The sequence below is a fragment of the Onychomys torridus genome, chromosome 6, assembly GCF_903995425.1.
Source record: "Onychomys torridus chromosome 6, mOncTor1.1, whole genome shotgun sequence".
NCBI classification, from domain to species: domain Eukaryota; kingdom Metazoa; phylum Chordata; class Mammalia; order Rodentia; family Cricetidae; genus Onychomys; species Onychomys torridus.
Window position 1 is genome coordinate 93,907,495 of NC_050448.1, and position 14,697 is coordinate 93,922,191.

Sequence of the window (14,697 nt, forward strand, 5' to 3'; positions counted from 1 at the left end):
CAGTGTAGAACTGTGATGAATTAAAGTTCCTGATCTTCAGTCCTAACTAAATCTGAGAACATGAGCCTGGATAAGCTGAGTTGTATTTGTCTCCATGCTCATCCAATAAAGGGCTTTTATGCTATTCTTTATGCTGCGTTATTTTGATCATCAAGTAGTATCATTTCACAAATACATGATAAATAAATAACTATCTGAAACAAAATTCTAGCTGGCAATAGTGCCACATGCCTTTAATCCCAGCACTCGGGAGGCAGAGGCAGGAGGATCTTTGTGAGTTCGAGGCCAGCCTGGGCTACAAAGTGAGTTCCAGGAAAGACACAAAGCTACACAGAGAAACCCTGTCTCAGAAAAAACAAACAAACAAACAAACAAAAAAATCTATCTGAAACAAAATTCTGCCTTAGAACATCAAACTTATACTTAATAAAGAGTACTTTCTTTATTTACTACTGGCTTGTAAAGCTTAGTTAGGATCAGACATTATCCCTTTGAGCTAACACTTGCTTTCTTTGACTATATGGCTATTCTCTCCCCTCCACTCAAGTCCATTACCAATAATTCATCCCTCATAAAAGTTGCTTCTGTGAGTACTGTCTAGTCAATATACTAGCTGACTGAACCTTAAAACTTAACATTCACAGTGGAAATAATTCTTTCCTTAAAAAATTGTAAAAGCACAGAGGTGCCATAATGCTAAGGAAAGACCTGAGCTAACCTTAGACCGTATTGAACTATTATCCTGAGATGCTTCTTTGCAAGGCAAAGTGTTTCTCCTTTGGCAATGTTCTAGGAAAATGACTTTATTCCAATTATATAAACCATAAATAAACAGAAATAAAAGAAATTAATGAGCACCAGTACAAATGAGTGACAGTCATTAACTACAATTTTGCTTTATTGGAAAACCTCTCTCTGACTTTAGTTCCATTAAGACTCTATCCTAATTATCTCAGTTTCATTCAGCCATTAATAATCTTATTTTCTTAGAAGCAGTGCTGATGGGTGGGATTTAAAACACAGTTTCATATGTCAGGCGGAGTGCAATAGGAAAAAGGAGTTCCAGGTACGGTTTGTGAGGATATTTTTAAATGATCACATTTCCTAAATGGTCTTACAAATCAGACTTCAGCCAAATGTAGTACTCCATTATAGGAGACAGGGGGGAAAATGGAATGTTGGAGTTCAAATTCATATAATAATTAGAAGGGACATTTATTTCAAAATGTGGAGGACTTGACAGTAAGAAAATGACAGAAAATCAGCTCTGCCGTGAATTATAAATGTCAAATTACTGGTCTGCATGTAAAGAAGTATGTAGTCACTAGAAGCCAGGCTGCACTTGTGAGTGGTGCTTCTGCCTTTACTGGCTTCCTCCCCTCCTCTAAGCTGTTCTGTCATTCACTGTCAAGTTTCCAGGGTAAGACTGTAAGGCATATGTCAGATCAGCACCCAAAGCTTTCCAGGGCCGGACACACCAATGCCATCCTCTATGTTACACAATCTCAAGTATGTTCAGTGAGAAAAGCTGCCCTGTTATTAGAAGTCAGTTCCAGAGTGTACTCTAGCATGTGATAGCATCTACTGTGAGGAATGGAGAGGACAGGGGAGGGGAAACACCACCATTCTGTATTGTGTGTGGACTCAGGATGCTGTCACGGTGTCAGCGGGATGAACAATGAAAAGGATGTTAACTAAATTTTGATGTGCAAGAACATGTGTTTAATTTGCAAGATGCTTTGTTTAATTAAAAGGTAAATACCATTTACAATTCCTCTTGCAGATGAATTTAGAACAGCAACAACACCTACGGAGTGCTTAAATTGCCGGCAGAATTTCTTGGATGCATTTGATCAATTAAAAGGGTACACATTTGAGAAGAAATAATTATTTTTTCCCATTTGTTTTCAAATAGAAATGGCTTTATTTTCTATAAACAGATTACTCCTTGAGTTTAATGCCTCACTAAATATGGATTTAAAGGAATAAAAAATATATGATTATGTCTCTAGTGCAGAATAGATAAGTCTAAAGGTTTAAAGCATTGCTTGTTCAACTCCACCTTGAATGAGATTTTCTTTCTTTTCTATCTGTCTGTCTGTCTTTTTATAAAGGGTGATTCTTAAAGCAGTGTGGATCAAAAAGACCTTTTCACCCCTCCAGAAAGATAACCTTCCTCACATCTCTTGGGAGCTTCAACGTAACAGTTCCATAAGCTCACTCCAATCTTAAGGCAGATCAAAAAGATCTCAGATCTCATGTTTTCCTTTATTTAAGATTTGCTACTCTCTTTTTCAGTGATCATGAAGAAGGAACATGCTATTGATTCTTTAGCTGGCCTAAGGGCATAAAAAGTCGAAGGGGACTCAGGCTTCCCTACTTATAACTTCTAATCTCAATAATGCAGGCAGTAAGATAACAACTCAACATTTTTTTTTTCTGTAATTCAACACTATGTGTAATTGTAGTTCGGATTCAGTTACACTTGGAAGCAGGAAATAGTGACTCTCCTGAGAATCCAACCCAATCATTTTCTTAGTGGAGACCACCACATGACATTCAGGCAAAATAAAAGGAAAATTCTGCTCCACTTCCTCAACAGTTCACCATAATGGGAATTGGATTCGGGTCACCCCCACTGTGGGGCAGTCACCCAATACTTCTTCAGCCAGTCCTGTCTATTATCTGATTAACATACAAAATACTAACATATAAAATAGTACCTTGACTATTTTATATAATATAAGTACTGAATATAAAATACTAAAATATAAAATAGTCAAGGTACTATTTTGTATTAACATTTTATTATCAACTATAGTGTAGAAGTCATAGTATTCTTTTATGGGCACTCAGGGGAAAAGTAGTGACAAAATAGTCAAGAAAGAATACAAAGGAAACCTCTATAGGTCATTATACTGTGCTTCTTATAATATCAGACAGTCCTCTAGTCTCTCCCCACCCCCATCCATTAAATAAAAGTTTCATTCTGTATCGTTGCCAAGAGGAAGTTTCAGATCATCTGTCAATGAAAGCACAATAAAACCCCACAAAACAAATGTCCCCTCATTAGTGGCAAATATGAACGTATGACAATTGGCCATTGGTCCTCATTATTCAAACTCTGACTCAAATCCTTATGGAGGAAGAGACAGGCACTGATTTGAAAACACTATTATGTCCAAATCATTTGGTAATTTTTCACTTCAGTGTCCAGTGTATATTTTGTTTGTAATAATGAGTTCTATGTATTCTGGGGGAAGGGGCTGTTTCTGGTGTTGAAAACCCAGGATCTCACAGGATTAAAGTTTCTAGAGCTATCTCTCCATTCTTCCTCTGTGTGGGATGGTGACTACTATGTGTCCTATTCAAAAAGGGAAGCTGAGTTAGTCAAAAGCAAAAGCTCCAAACAACAGACTCTGGACCTTCTGGTGTCACCCATGCTAGATTCCGGCTCCTGGCTGGCCTGTGGGGACAATCTTGTGTGCCTTTAAAAGGTGACATTTTCAAACACATTTGTTTAGAATAATTTTATCTCTTTATTGTTTCTTTATTCTATCTCCTGCATAAGTTTATGTTTACTTGTAGACATCTAATCTCCACTTTACAGTAACATTCTAGGAAAGAGTCATCCTCAACTGTGAACATACCACTGAAGAGAGCTCTGTTTATCTGGCTAAAATTGGTGATGTCCACTTAGTAATGCCCAATTTTTGTTTTTATTATTTGGCACAGAGGGCTTCCCACATTTATTTACCAAGAAATGTGAAATAATTTCCATATAATTTTTCCTGCCATACATACTGTACTGCCTAAGAGGTATTTTTTGAAAAATGTCTTTATAAAATGCTCCCCCCCCACACAACCTTGTTAACCACGGCCCTTAGTTTTCCCTGCTCCACCAGCAGCATATAAGCTTGAACAAATGAAGGCCTTTTCCAGGATTGTTTTGTTTCTCTCTATGTTGAATTTCCAGTGCCCAGGACAGTTGCCAAGTTCATGGCAATAACTAGTGGCTGAATGAGGGATGAATCTCTAACAGTTAAATAAGAAGGATCATGAAGCTACTAGAAAATACAGCCTGGGTGCTTGAATACAGAAAATCTGGGTTCCGGCTCTCTTCCCTGACTACAGAGGTGACTTTGAAAATTATATATTACCCTGTTAGATTAGATCATTTCAGAAAGCCTTTCAGGTCTTAAAAAAAAAATCTGTGAAAGCATTTATGGTATAATTTCACACAGACAAACCAGATTCATTGCATAACATTTTGCTTCCAAACTGATATTGATACTAACAGTTTAATGAGAGATGAGAGGGAGAAAATCCCCAACTTGATATTAACAGCTATATTCAACTAAATTACAGTTTTGAAAATGTCAGAGATCCCCAACATGAGAGGAGGCCCTGTGGCCAAATAATTTGCACACAACTGAGAAAGCTGAGACACGTGGGCCACTGTCCAACTCATGACTTCGGGCAGCTCATCTGCAAGTTTCTCTAAGTCTTTGAGTCCTAGTGAACATGTGGGAACCTAAAGGCAGTCCACCAAGTACATTCTCCACCTAAGCTAACTGCACAGCACAGAGTCAATCAGTTCTCTGAATATATTTCAGTAAGACCTAAGTATACACCGAAATATGGGTGCCACTCAAACCAATCTTTGACAAAATAATACATTCCCTTCAGAAATTTGTTCTGAAGTTTTACCATAACTCTTCATAGCTGCAAAGAAGCAACATATGAAGGGGAATGAGCAGCACCAAGCCTTGTCAGTGTGAACTTGGTGAAATGACGTATGGAATGACTTTACCAAATTATGATGAGTTAGGCCTTGTGAGTAGTTGTGAAGACGAACACTCTCCTGAGACAAGCTGTCCTGGTATCGCTTTTAACTGCTTTAACTGCATCTCAAGTAAAGCCCATACAATTATTTTAGTCTTTTGTCCCTCATCCACCACCCAAAATAGCACTATTTACATCTTTTCTAAATAAAAAAGGAATTTATAATTAAGGTGAAATATGGGCTCTGGGCTGTTCATGATCCATGGTTAGGTATTTTGAGAAAACCCAAGAATTTTTCTTTGTACCTTCTCTGTGGCATCGTGGAATGGAATAAAGAGCTAGAATCAGAGGTCTAGTTTTAAGTACTGTGCATTTTTCTAGGTGTGATTGCCAGGCTCTGTTTTTCTTGTGTATCAAATGAGAGAGAATTCAAAATAATCGTCTTACAAAGCAAATATCTCTATTTTAAAATATTTTCTTTACCAGAAAAATGTGACTAATTTTTCCTTATGAAGACTAAGACTCAGACCTAAAACACTAGTTTCAGTATTATCCATCTGAACAATGTACAAGAAATTGGGATCCTCAAGATTTGCCTTGCTTTCATGTCCTTGCTCTCCTGTGACCAACTGTTATAACCATAGTCAGTAAGTCAATGTAACACCAATTTTAAAAGGTCTTATAATAATAAAAAAAAAAGCAGAGCCAGATAGATATTGGGGTGAAAGCTGAAAGATCAAAGAAACAGAACAGCCAGTCACTAGCTTACCTTTACGAAATCCTCAGCCTCAAGAGAGCAAGTTCCTGTTCCTTCTCACCTTATATACCTTTCTGTGTCCTGCAATAATACTCCCTGGGATTAAAGGTATGTGTCACCACTGCCTGGTTCTGTTTCTCTTATGTAGCTCAGTGTGGCCTTGAATTCACAGAGATCCAGATGGTCTCCTGAGTGATAGGATTAAGGGTGTGTTGTGCCACCACTGCCTGACCTCTATGTCTAATCTAGTGGCTGGTTCTGTCCTTTGATCACCAGGCAAGTTTAGTAGGGTACACAATATATCACCACAAGTCAATTTTTCTAAGCCTGATTCTCTAATTCTATAACATGAGAAAGTACAATAGTACCTAGTTCACAAGGCTAGAATGGGTGTTAAGTGGGATTAAGAATGGAAAAGACACACACCATGGCACCTACTGATGAGTAAACATTCAGCATGCTAGAGACATTACAGTTTCATTTCATCTTCTCAAGGAGCTGTCACTCTCTATGGCTTGCTCAGGGCACCTATACTTATGGGCATAAGCAGCAACAACTAGATCCCTTCTGGCACCAGCCTCATCCTCTTCCTCAACAGCAAGTCGGAGATCCTGGCATCCATCTGAATACTATATCATAAACCACCTACCATTCTCTGAGTCTACTTTAGATCTTGCCTACTATGAACTGACTTCTCAGTCACCCCAAAATCCTTTAGTTTCTTTTTATAGAACAATGTGTGAAGAAAAGAGAAACAAGCAGCCCTGGTCCATCATTGAAGTAACCAGTATTTGTTTGCCTAAAATTGCACAGGGAAAAATAACTATTTTCTCAGATAATGTACATCCAGACAAAACAGACTACTGAAAGTCGTGACAATAAGATACTAAGCCCATCTCAAAGTCAAAGTTACCTGAAGAGAAACATTGTGATCTCTAACAAGAAGAGAGAAAAACAACAACAACAACAACAAAAAAAAAAAAAAAACCCTACCACAAAGCTTATTTCAAGGCTAAACTGCTTTCAAAACACCATACAAAATGAAGTCATGAATTGCCTAGATAAACAGAATAATCCTTTTCCCATTTCTGAGTGAGAGGTTCAGGCACAGGAAGCAGTGTGTAAGGACAGAACTTTTTAAAAGATGACTACAGTACATGTAAGGAAAGAATGGGGAGGAAGGGGCGTTCTTCCCCTTCCCTCCTCTTCCCAACTCACTGGATCCTATTTCCTGCTACCCACATTCTGAACTATTAACAAACATTTCCTCCAATCATTGATGAAGAGCTTCCAGAAACATGTCATCAGAGCTTCTCAGAACTGATAAATGTGGGTTTCCTTGAGTGGAGTGTGTGTGTGTGTGTGTGTGTGTGTGTGTGTGTGTGTGTGTGTGTGATCTTGATGCTTTCAAAACGTGTTTTCAACAGCAGCTGTGACTTTTTTCCTCCTTTTTTTTTTTTTATTCAGGGGGAGAGTCGTTTATTGAACAACCAACCCCACACCTCTAGGAAAGGGTCCCCAAGGACCTGAGAAGAGGTTGAAGTCGCACTTACTTTGAGCAGTAAAGGAGGTGTGTAAACGTTTTATTTGTTTGTTTGTTTTGTTTTGTTTTGTTTTTTCGCTTTTGATCCCCCACCGTCTACTTAGGATCTTCGTTTGGTGGGTTTGGTTTTCTGTTTGTTTGAACTGGCACGCTGTTCTGGGGGCTCCTGTGGGTCCAGTTGGGTATGGGTGGGGCCGGCCGAAGGGAACCTGGAGTGGGTCGCCGCTCGGGCCGCATCTGGCCAGCAGGGGGCCCCTGCGCTCTTCTCCAGACTTGGTGGGCACAGCGGGGAGACTCGGGTCTGGGCAAGGGGAGGGATTCAGAGAGTGCAAAACCCCGGGAGGATGGCAAAGGCTGAAGACACTCCAGCCGAGGCAATGCGTAAAGTGGTTGGCCTAGATTGCTTTTTTCTCCCGTCGCGTCCTGGAGGGGTGGGGCTAGGCACAAGGGTGCGTCCCTCGCCTTACCCCTCTCTGGAGTCCCCCGGTGCTGTTTCGCTCCAGCTTAGGTCCCGGTTCATCTCGGGTTCCGATGGCCAGTCTTTAACGCTAGGGTGTTAGGAAGCGAGCCAAAATCACTGGCCAGTACCCTGAAGAAGCCAAGCGACCACGAGGTTTGGTGCAGGGACAGATGCCACCAGGAGTCCTGGTGCGGCCCACAGCTCGCGCTTCTGTGCTGCGAAGAGCAGATTACTGGGCCAGGAAGAGCTAGGGCTGATCTTCTGATGATGTTCTGTGTAAACCACATCTTGGCTTGGTCTTGCTTAACTTGATATGAGACCTAGGGTAGGTTTCGCTTCCCTTCCTTACTCCCCTGAGGAAGTCAACTTGTCCTAACCAGAGCTAACCAGAGCTAACTAGAGCTAACCAGAGCTAACCAGAGCTCTGGAGGCTCAAACTAGAGGTCACAGCAAAAGTGATAGGTGCTGGAGTGCAGCCCTGGGGAATGCTCAAGGCCTTCCGGGGAGAGCTAAACTCCCCACTGTCTTGGGGCCCTCTTTTCAAACTACTCTGAGACCAGCTTTTAATTGGCCTAAAATTTGCATAAAGTAATCATTTCCAATACTGTCTCCCCAAATGCCTCACATCTACACGGGTCCATACTGTCTTCTACCACTCACACCCGTGTGCATTCGAACACACACCTCCCCCTCACCTCTCTCTTTCTCATTCCTCCAGGGAGAAACTGAGTTGAGTCATGGAACATATGAACAGGATTGGATGGTCTTTGTTTAATAACCTACCATTCCAGCAGTGATAACATTGCCTCACTGGCTTCTAGAACTCTATTTTGTTCCTTTGGAAACAGCATATAGTGTTAGTAAAACTTAGTAGGGTTATGCTTTTCAAGCACTTGCAGGCAAGGCACTTTGGTATAGCAAGAACAAAACTCCCCCACTCTATTGTCAGATGTCAGGTCAAGAGACACCACCTCTCTTTTAGGGACATGAATGACAAACCCCATGGTCAAGCATTTAAATCATAAGATTCAATTTTTCAGACTTAATAGCCATGTGCTTCTGAATAATACAGTTATACATGATGAGGGTATCATATATGCAACATATAGTTGGAAAGGGAAATGAGTTTTCATTTCTTTAAAGACAACCAGAAATGCCAGCTACAGGCAACTGGCTGTTGTTCTGGTGTTCCTACAATGCATAACTCAACATTCTAACCAAGGCCCTTCTTTGGTGTCGAGTGGAGTTAATGAATTACATAGGTATAGAATTGTATGTATAGAACAGTGTCTCTTTGAAACTCACAACGTACTCTAAAGATGAAATTGAACGACAAAAAAAAGCATTCCAGGCTTTTTGATGTTTGTTTTGCATTTAGTGTGACTTAAAAGAGGGAAACATTATCAGTAGTTCCTATCCCCTACGGACATTCTGGAATATCTGAGGAGCAGGAGCATTCCCAGAAAGCACCGACTCCTGTCATTAAGTCTTCTGTAAGCATTTTAGAACACCTTTAAGATAGCAAAGCTACTTATGTCTAGCACTGCCGTACACTGTAGAAAGTTACACCCCCATAACTTGGCTGAGGAAAATTGTTTAGTGATAATTTGTCATTAGATTATGTGGCATGTTGCATAAGATAGATATTCTATTTCTCAATGGGATCTGAGTTTAAACAGTAAGGGACAGACCATTGCAGGTTCTGTAGAACTCGGTGTGACTTATCACATTATTGACTCCCAAAATAAGAATTTCCCCGTAAGCCCTCTGAATTCTCCCCATAAGCCTGCTCTACTCTCTGATGCAGCACAAGCATTTGGTGTGGTTTGATCTCTATTTTGTTGATTCCAAATTTATTTCCTATTGGGGAGGTACTTCATTTGTAAGAGTTAATATTGAGAAAGGATGATGGCATAGAAGATGTGTGAAAGTGAAATAATGTTTCATCTTACAATCGAGAAAAAAATAAAAACAATGTCACTGTCCCCACCCCTTGAACAGAGGAGGGGACCTAAAGGGCTTGATTTGAATGCTCTCCAGAGTCTACCAAGAGCACAAGGAGATGAAGGACCAAATTGCCCAGGACAACAACTTTATCATTGAAAACTCATTATTTTAAATTTTACCTCTTTTTGAGTTGTTCTGGTTCATGTGGGAAAAGACTAAACATGGAAAGATGGATTGTGATAATGATTTTATCACATTAAGAACAATGGATGGTTTGCTCACCCCACCTCAGCCCCAGATAAGTTCTCAGAAGAAAATCTGGAATATCTATTTTCTTTAATGCTCATTTTATAAATGCACTAGCTATTTATAAATCAAAAGAAACCAAAGGTGAAATTTTGACTCTGCTTACATATTGGTTGAGCCTGTAATAACGAGAGTACCATAAATTTTTTGAGGACCTGGCCAAAATCTGCCTGCACTTTCCACCTGACCTGCAGGGGGCAATAGCTTGACGCGAATGAAAACAGGAGGCTGCTGAGCTATTAGGCATGAATTTCTGACTATGACCCTGGAATGTTGTGTAGGTTGGAAAGAGTGCTTAATTAATGTATATTGAAACAAAAGATCAGGTAAATTGTTTGATTTGTCTTCAAGCTACATCTTTAGACTAATCTAATTCAGTTATTTTTTTTCTTAAAGAGATTATCAGAGTTTTCAGGAGATCCATTCAGCTATCTCAAGAATTATCCTAAATACTAATTGTTTACTAAAGAATTGATGTAATGTTCTTTTTTTAAGGGGTCAGGAAGCAGAATCAAGTGAATATGATTACCGATGTTCAAATGGATGTGAAAATCAGAGCAATGTAGCACATTTAAAATAGATAATAAAAGGATGTTACATGCACATAAAATAAATTCTCTTACAATAGTCCTTTTAAAATATCTGAAAACTGCGAATAGATAAGGGAAAGTCACCCACTGTTCGAAATATGTTTTCTTTCCATATACAAAACATCAATTTTGAGCACTGGCAAGTATTTAAATATCACAATTGACAAGATATGATATCTTCCATTGCCCTATATTTTCTGTTACAAATAGAATATAATTTAGTGGTTGTTGGTTGTCTACACTCTTTTCCTCTCCCTGATATCTCCACCCTTTTCTCCTTCTCTTATCTCTCCCATTAAATGTTTAGTATAGACCAGAGACACACCAAAAGGTGTTGGGTGGGATGGGTGAATTTAATTTTTTTTAAAAAAACTCTTCCTATCTCCTTCTTTCAAACACACTTAATGTTTATTAAATCAATTTTAAATTTTACAAAATGTTTACCTTAAAGCCATCCTGATTTCAGTAAGTATAAAAGGGTACCTGGCACTAAACAACCCTGAGTCAATACTAGGGGTATTTACTAGGTTGTTTCTATTACAGCACATGCTATGCATGTACTTTGATCACAGTAAGGAAAACATAATGGATTTTTTTTTAAAGAACTGCTGTGTAAGAGTGTTCCTTTTCTTTTATATGAGAGTTTGACTTGATTTTCTTTAAAAAAAAAAAAAAGCCTTTTAAAGCACCTCTTTCTCCCCACTATTCTAAAGATGTGGTATATATATATATATATATATATATATATATATATATATATATATATATATATATATATATATATATCTTTTTCTTTAAGGAAAAATATAGGGGTTGCTTACATGGGGAAAGAAAATTTTGTTCTCCAGCACCCCCTCCCATTCTACTAAACCGTTTTAGTCGACATATGTTTGTTATCAGAGAGAGGTGCTGAGAACACACAGCCATTTTCTTAGCAGCTTTTTGACTGTATGTTACCATAGTCCCACAAGGCATTGGTCCTTTCCCATTGGGAAGTCATGAATAAGAGACTATGAAGCTCACACGTCAGATCTTCCTCAATTAATCCACCATTAGCATGTTCGGGGGTCCACTACTGGATGGTTAACAGAGGCTTTTGTAACTGTACGCCGACCATACCCAATTATGCTTTGCTAAAAATGAACTCTTTGCAGACCAAGCCTCTCGGGCTGTCAGTGTTTTCCGTTTTCCTGTTTTAACGTTTGTGTATAGTGGCAGGCGACAGATGGTGTGGATCAGATCGATTTGATTGCATTAGATGATTTTTTTTTCCCCTTCCCCACGCCTTTCTGGAAGCTCGCATCAGCTGAAGCCTCTCGCCTGGGACTCCTCCGAAGCATGAGCAAGCCGCCACCACGCGAAGGCACTGGGGCACAGCCAGCGCGAGGCGACGAGGTCTCTTCCCAGGGCTTGTTAACACTGTAACCCAGCGCTCAGAGAGCAGCGGCTCCCACTGCCCAAGCCTGCCTCGCCGCCCATCGGATGACTCCTGGCTTCTGCACACAGTTGGAGTTCTGCCGGCAACCTGGATTTAGAGGGTAAGCACTTCATTCTAGACGGATTTGTGACAGTTACTTTGCTGTACCTGCGATACCGCAGACAAATCTCAGCAAACGCGAAGGATGTAGGATGTGTGGGAGAGGGTGACTATGTTTACATCGGTAAATGGGTTTCTTTTTGTCTGAGATGGAGAGTGTTATTCAGTGACGATGTGTATGGTGTTTTGGCATTGATTGTAGGAGTCCACTACCACCCTCCTCCCGATTTTTCCTCTCCTTCGTGTTTTCCCCTTTCTACTTGAGAGGGAAGGAGAGAGAGAAGGAGGGGGGAGGGAGGGAGGGAGGGAGGGAGGGAGGGAGGGAGAGGGAGAGAGAGAGAGGGAGAGGGAGAGAGAGAGAGAGAGAGAGAGAGAGAATATTTCTGCCTTAGCTTAATTGCCTTATTTCCTAAACCGATTGTTTTGTAGCTTGCTTTATGTATATTTGGTTTTTAATTACCAAGCATTTAGCTGGGATGGGTGCTGGCGAGTGAGGGACAGGGTGGGGAAGTACAGGGGAACGCTGCCATAGTCGCAGTGGCCTCGAAAGATCAAAAGGTGCCAAAAGCACCCCTTGCCCCTTGCCCGAAAAACACACCTCCAGTTACTGGGGCGAGAGAGAATTGTAGATTCTAATAAACATGGCTTGCAGGAGTCGACGAACAAAGGTACTTAATGCGGACCTAAGCCTCCGCTGCTATTGCTCCGATAGCGGTACCTAAATATTCAAAAGGAAAGTGTAAGTTGATCAACAAATGCCCTGGTAGTATTGGGCTTTTTCCCTTTTCCGTTTTTGTGTGGAGGGTGGAGGGGGTGGGGAGGGTAGATGGGTGGGGGAAATCCGACAGCTTAAGGAGGTTTGAATTGAATATGCACCCAGCGGCAGTGGTCTCGTAGGAAATGGTGTTCTCGTAAGTCAGGCTGCCCCGCTGAAGCACTAGAGCTGTGGTTAGAGCTCCGTCAGTTCTGTTGGAAGTGCTGCGGGCTGTCTGCCTGGGCTGAGCTGTCCACTGGTCCAGGTGCTGAAGTGTGGAGTATTTGGTATGTAGGGAAAGGGCTGATTCTTGTGTTTGACTAGGAAGAAAACCTATCCATTGCGTTGTTCTGGGTTTTCTTTTCTTTTTAAGCATGTGAGTCTGTGGTCTCTGTGTGTGTCCTTGTGTCTGGCGTCCGTGTGTGTGTGTCCGTGTCCGTGTCGGTGTCCGTGTGTGTATGTGTGTGTGTGTGTATGTGTGTGTGTGTGTGTGTGTGTGTGTGTGTGTGTGTGAGAGAGTTTTCCCAGAATTATGATAAACTAAGGGAAAGTACTTGGAAAGCACTGAAAAGCTGTGTGGGCATTTATGCCATGATTCTACAGAATGAGGAAAATGTGTGCATGTGGTGTGTGTGTGTTTGTGTGTGTGTGTGTGTGTGTGTGTGTTTGTGTGTGTGTGTGTGTGTGTGTGTGTGTGTGTGTGCCTCAACCATCCTTCTGAACAGAAAAACATTCCATTTAGTAAATCAAGTCCTATTTGTACAATGTGTCTTGATTTCCTTTTAGGAGTAGTTGAGATTTTAAATAAAAGAGTTCAGGAGGAAATGTACACTTTGCTCATAGACTATTGCATTACTTTCCCTAAGGGCTTTTGTTTCTAGGAGTTCAGGCTAAAGGGAACCTGTCAGCTTTCTTGATTTTTTTTCCTGGTGGTAGTACCAGAGAAAAGCTCCATTTTATATCTATGTTGGGTAATGGCAGAAAATAGTGTTTGTTAATTGTTTCACTGGCTTGAGTGTTTTGGTAAATGGTGTAATCATGAGTTACCTAAAAAGATACTGCAAAATAGGCTAGTCAGTGGGAAGTATTATTTTTCTTTTGAGTTATTTCAGACAGACATTAAATCATAAAATCTAGAATTCATGTTGGTTTTTTCACTTGTAAATAATGTGTCAGGAAAATGATGAGTTGGTATTCCTGGAGAAGTGTTATATCAAAAATAATAATGAGAGCAGGCACAACCTAAGTGCCTTAAATTACAACCAGGTCAGCCAGATATGAGTTGTGGTGGTGGGGGACTGTTACATAATTACTCCTTGATGAAGAGCTATTTGCACTTACATAATTTGAGAAATCATGTCTATTGCCATCTTCCCATATTCCTCCCCTTCACTCACATAGATGTACTTTCATGTATTAGAAAGTAAAGCAAGAAACAAATTGAGAACTTTCCAAGGGAGCTGCAGCATGTCTTGTGTGGTGGCGTTCCACTGGTCTATTTTACTTAGTGAACAATAAACCCCCATTTGTCAGAATATCCACTGCAGGGTCTTAAGACAAAGCTGTCCAAGTAAGAGCCATGTAGATCATCAAAGAATCGGGGATTTTTCTCTGAATGTCAAAATTTGTCACTTTGAGAATGAGTTTTTATTGAGTTCCTTCTTAAAAATTATTTGCATGTGTGTCCAGAGCTTCAAAGGGATTTCTGTAGAGGTGTTCTTAGCACAGCACAGTGATGTATTGATAGTGAGTCTTGAAACGTGGGCAGAGAAATTAAACACCCTGGCAGCCCTAAATGATACTTAAACCCTAGAAGCTCTACCAGCTTGTCAACTTAGTGAGTTCAGGTAGTATGAAAATGGGTTTAATTATCTTGTCCCTCGAAGCAGTTTCCCTCGCTTATGTTGGATACAGCTCTAAGGCCTTCAAAGGCGAGATGCCTATTTTTGCAGATCTATAAGTATTTTATTTCAAGTAGTAAATTGAATGAGTGTTTATTTTCTGTGATCTTAAACTTG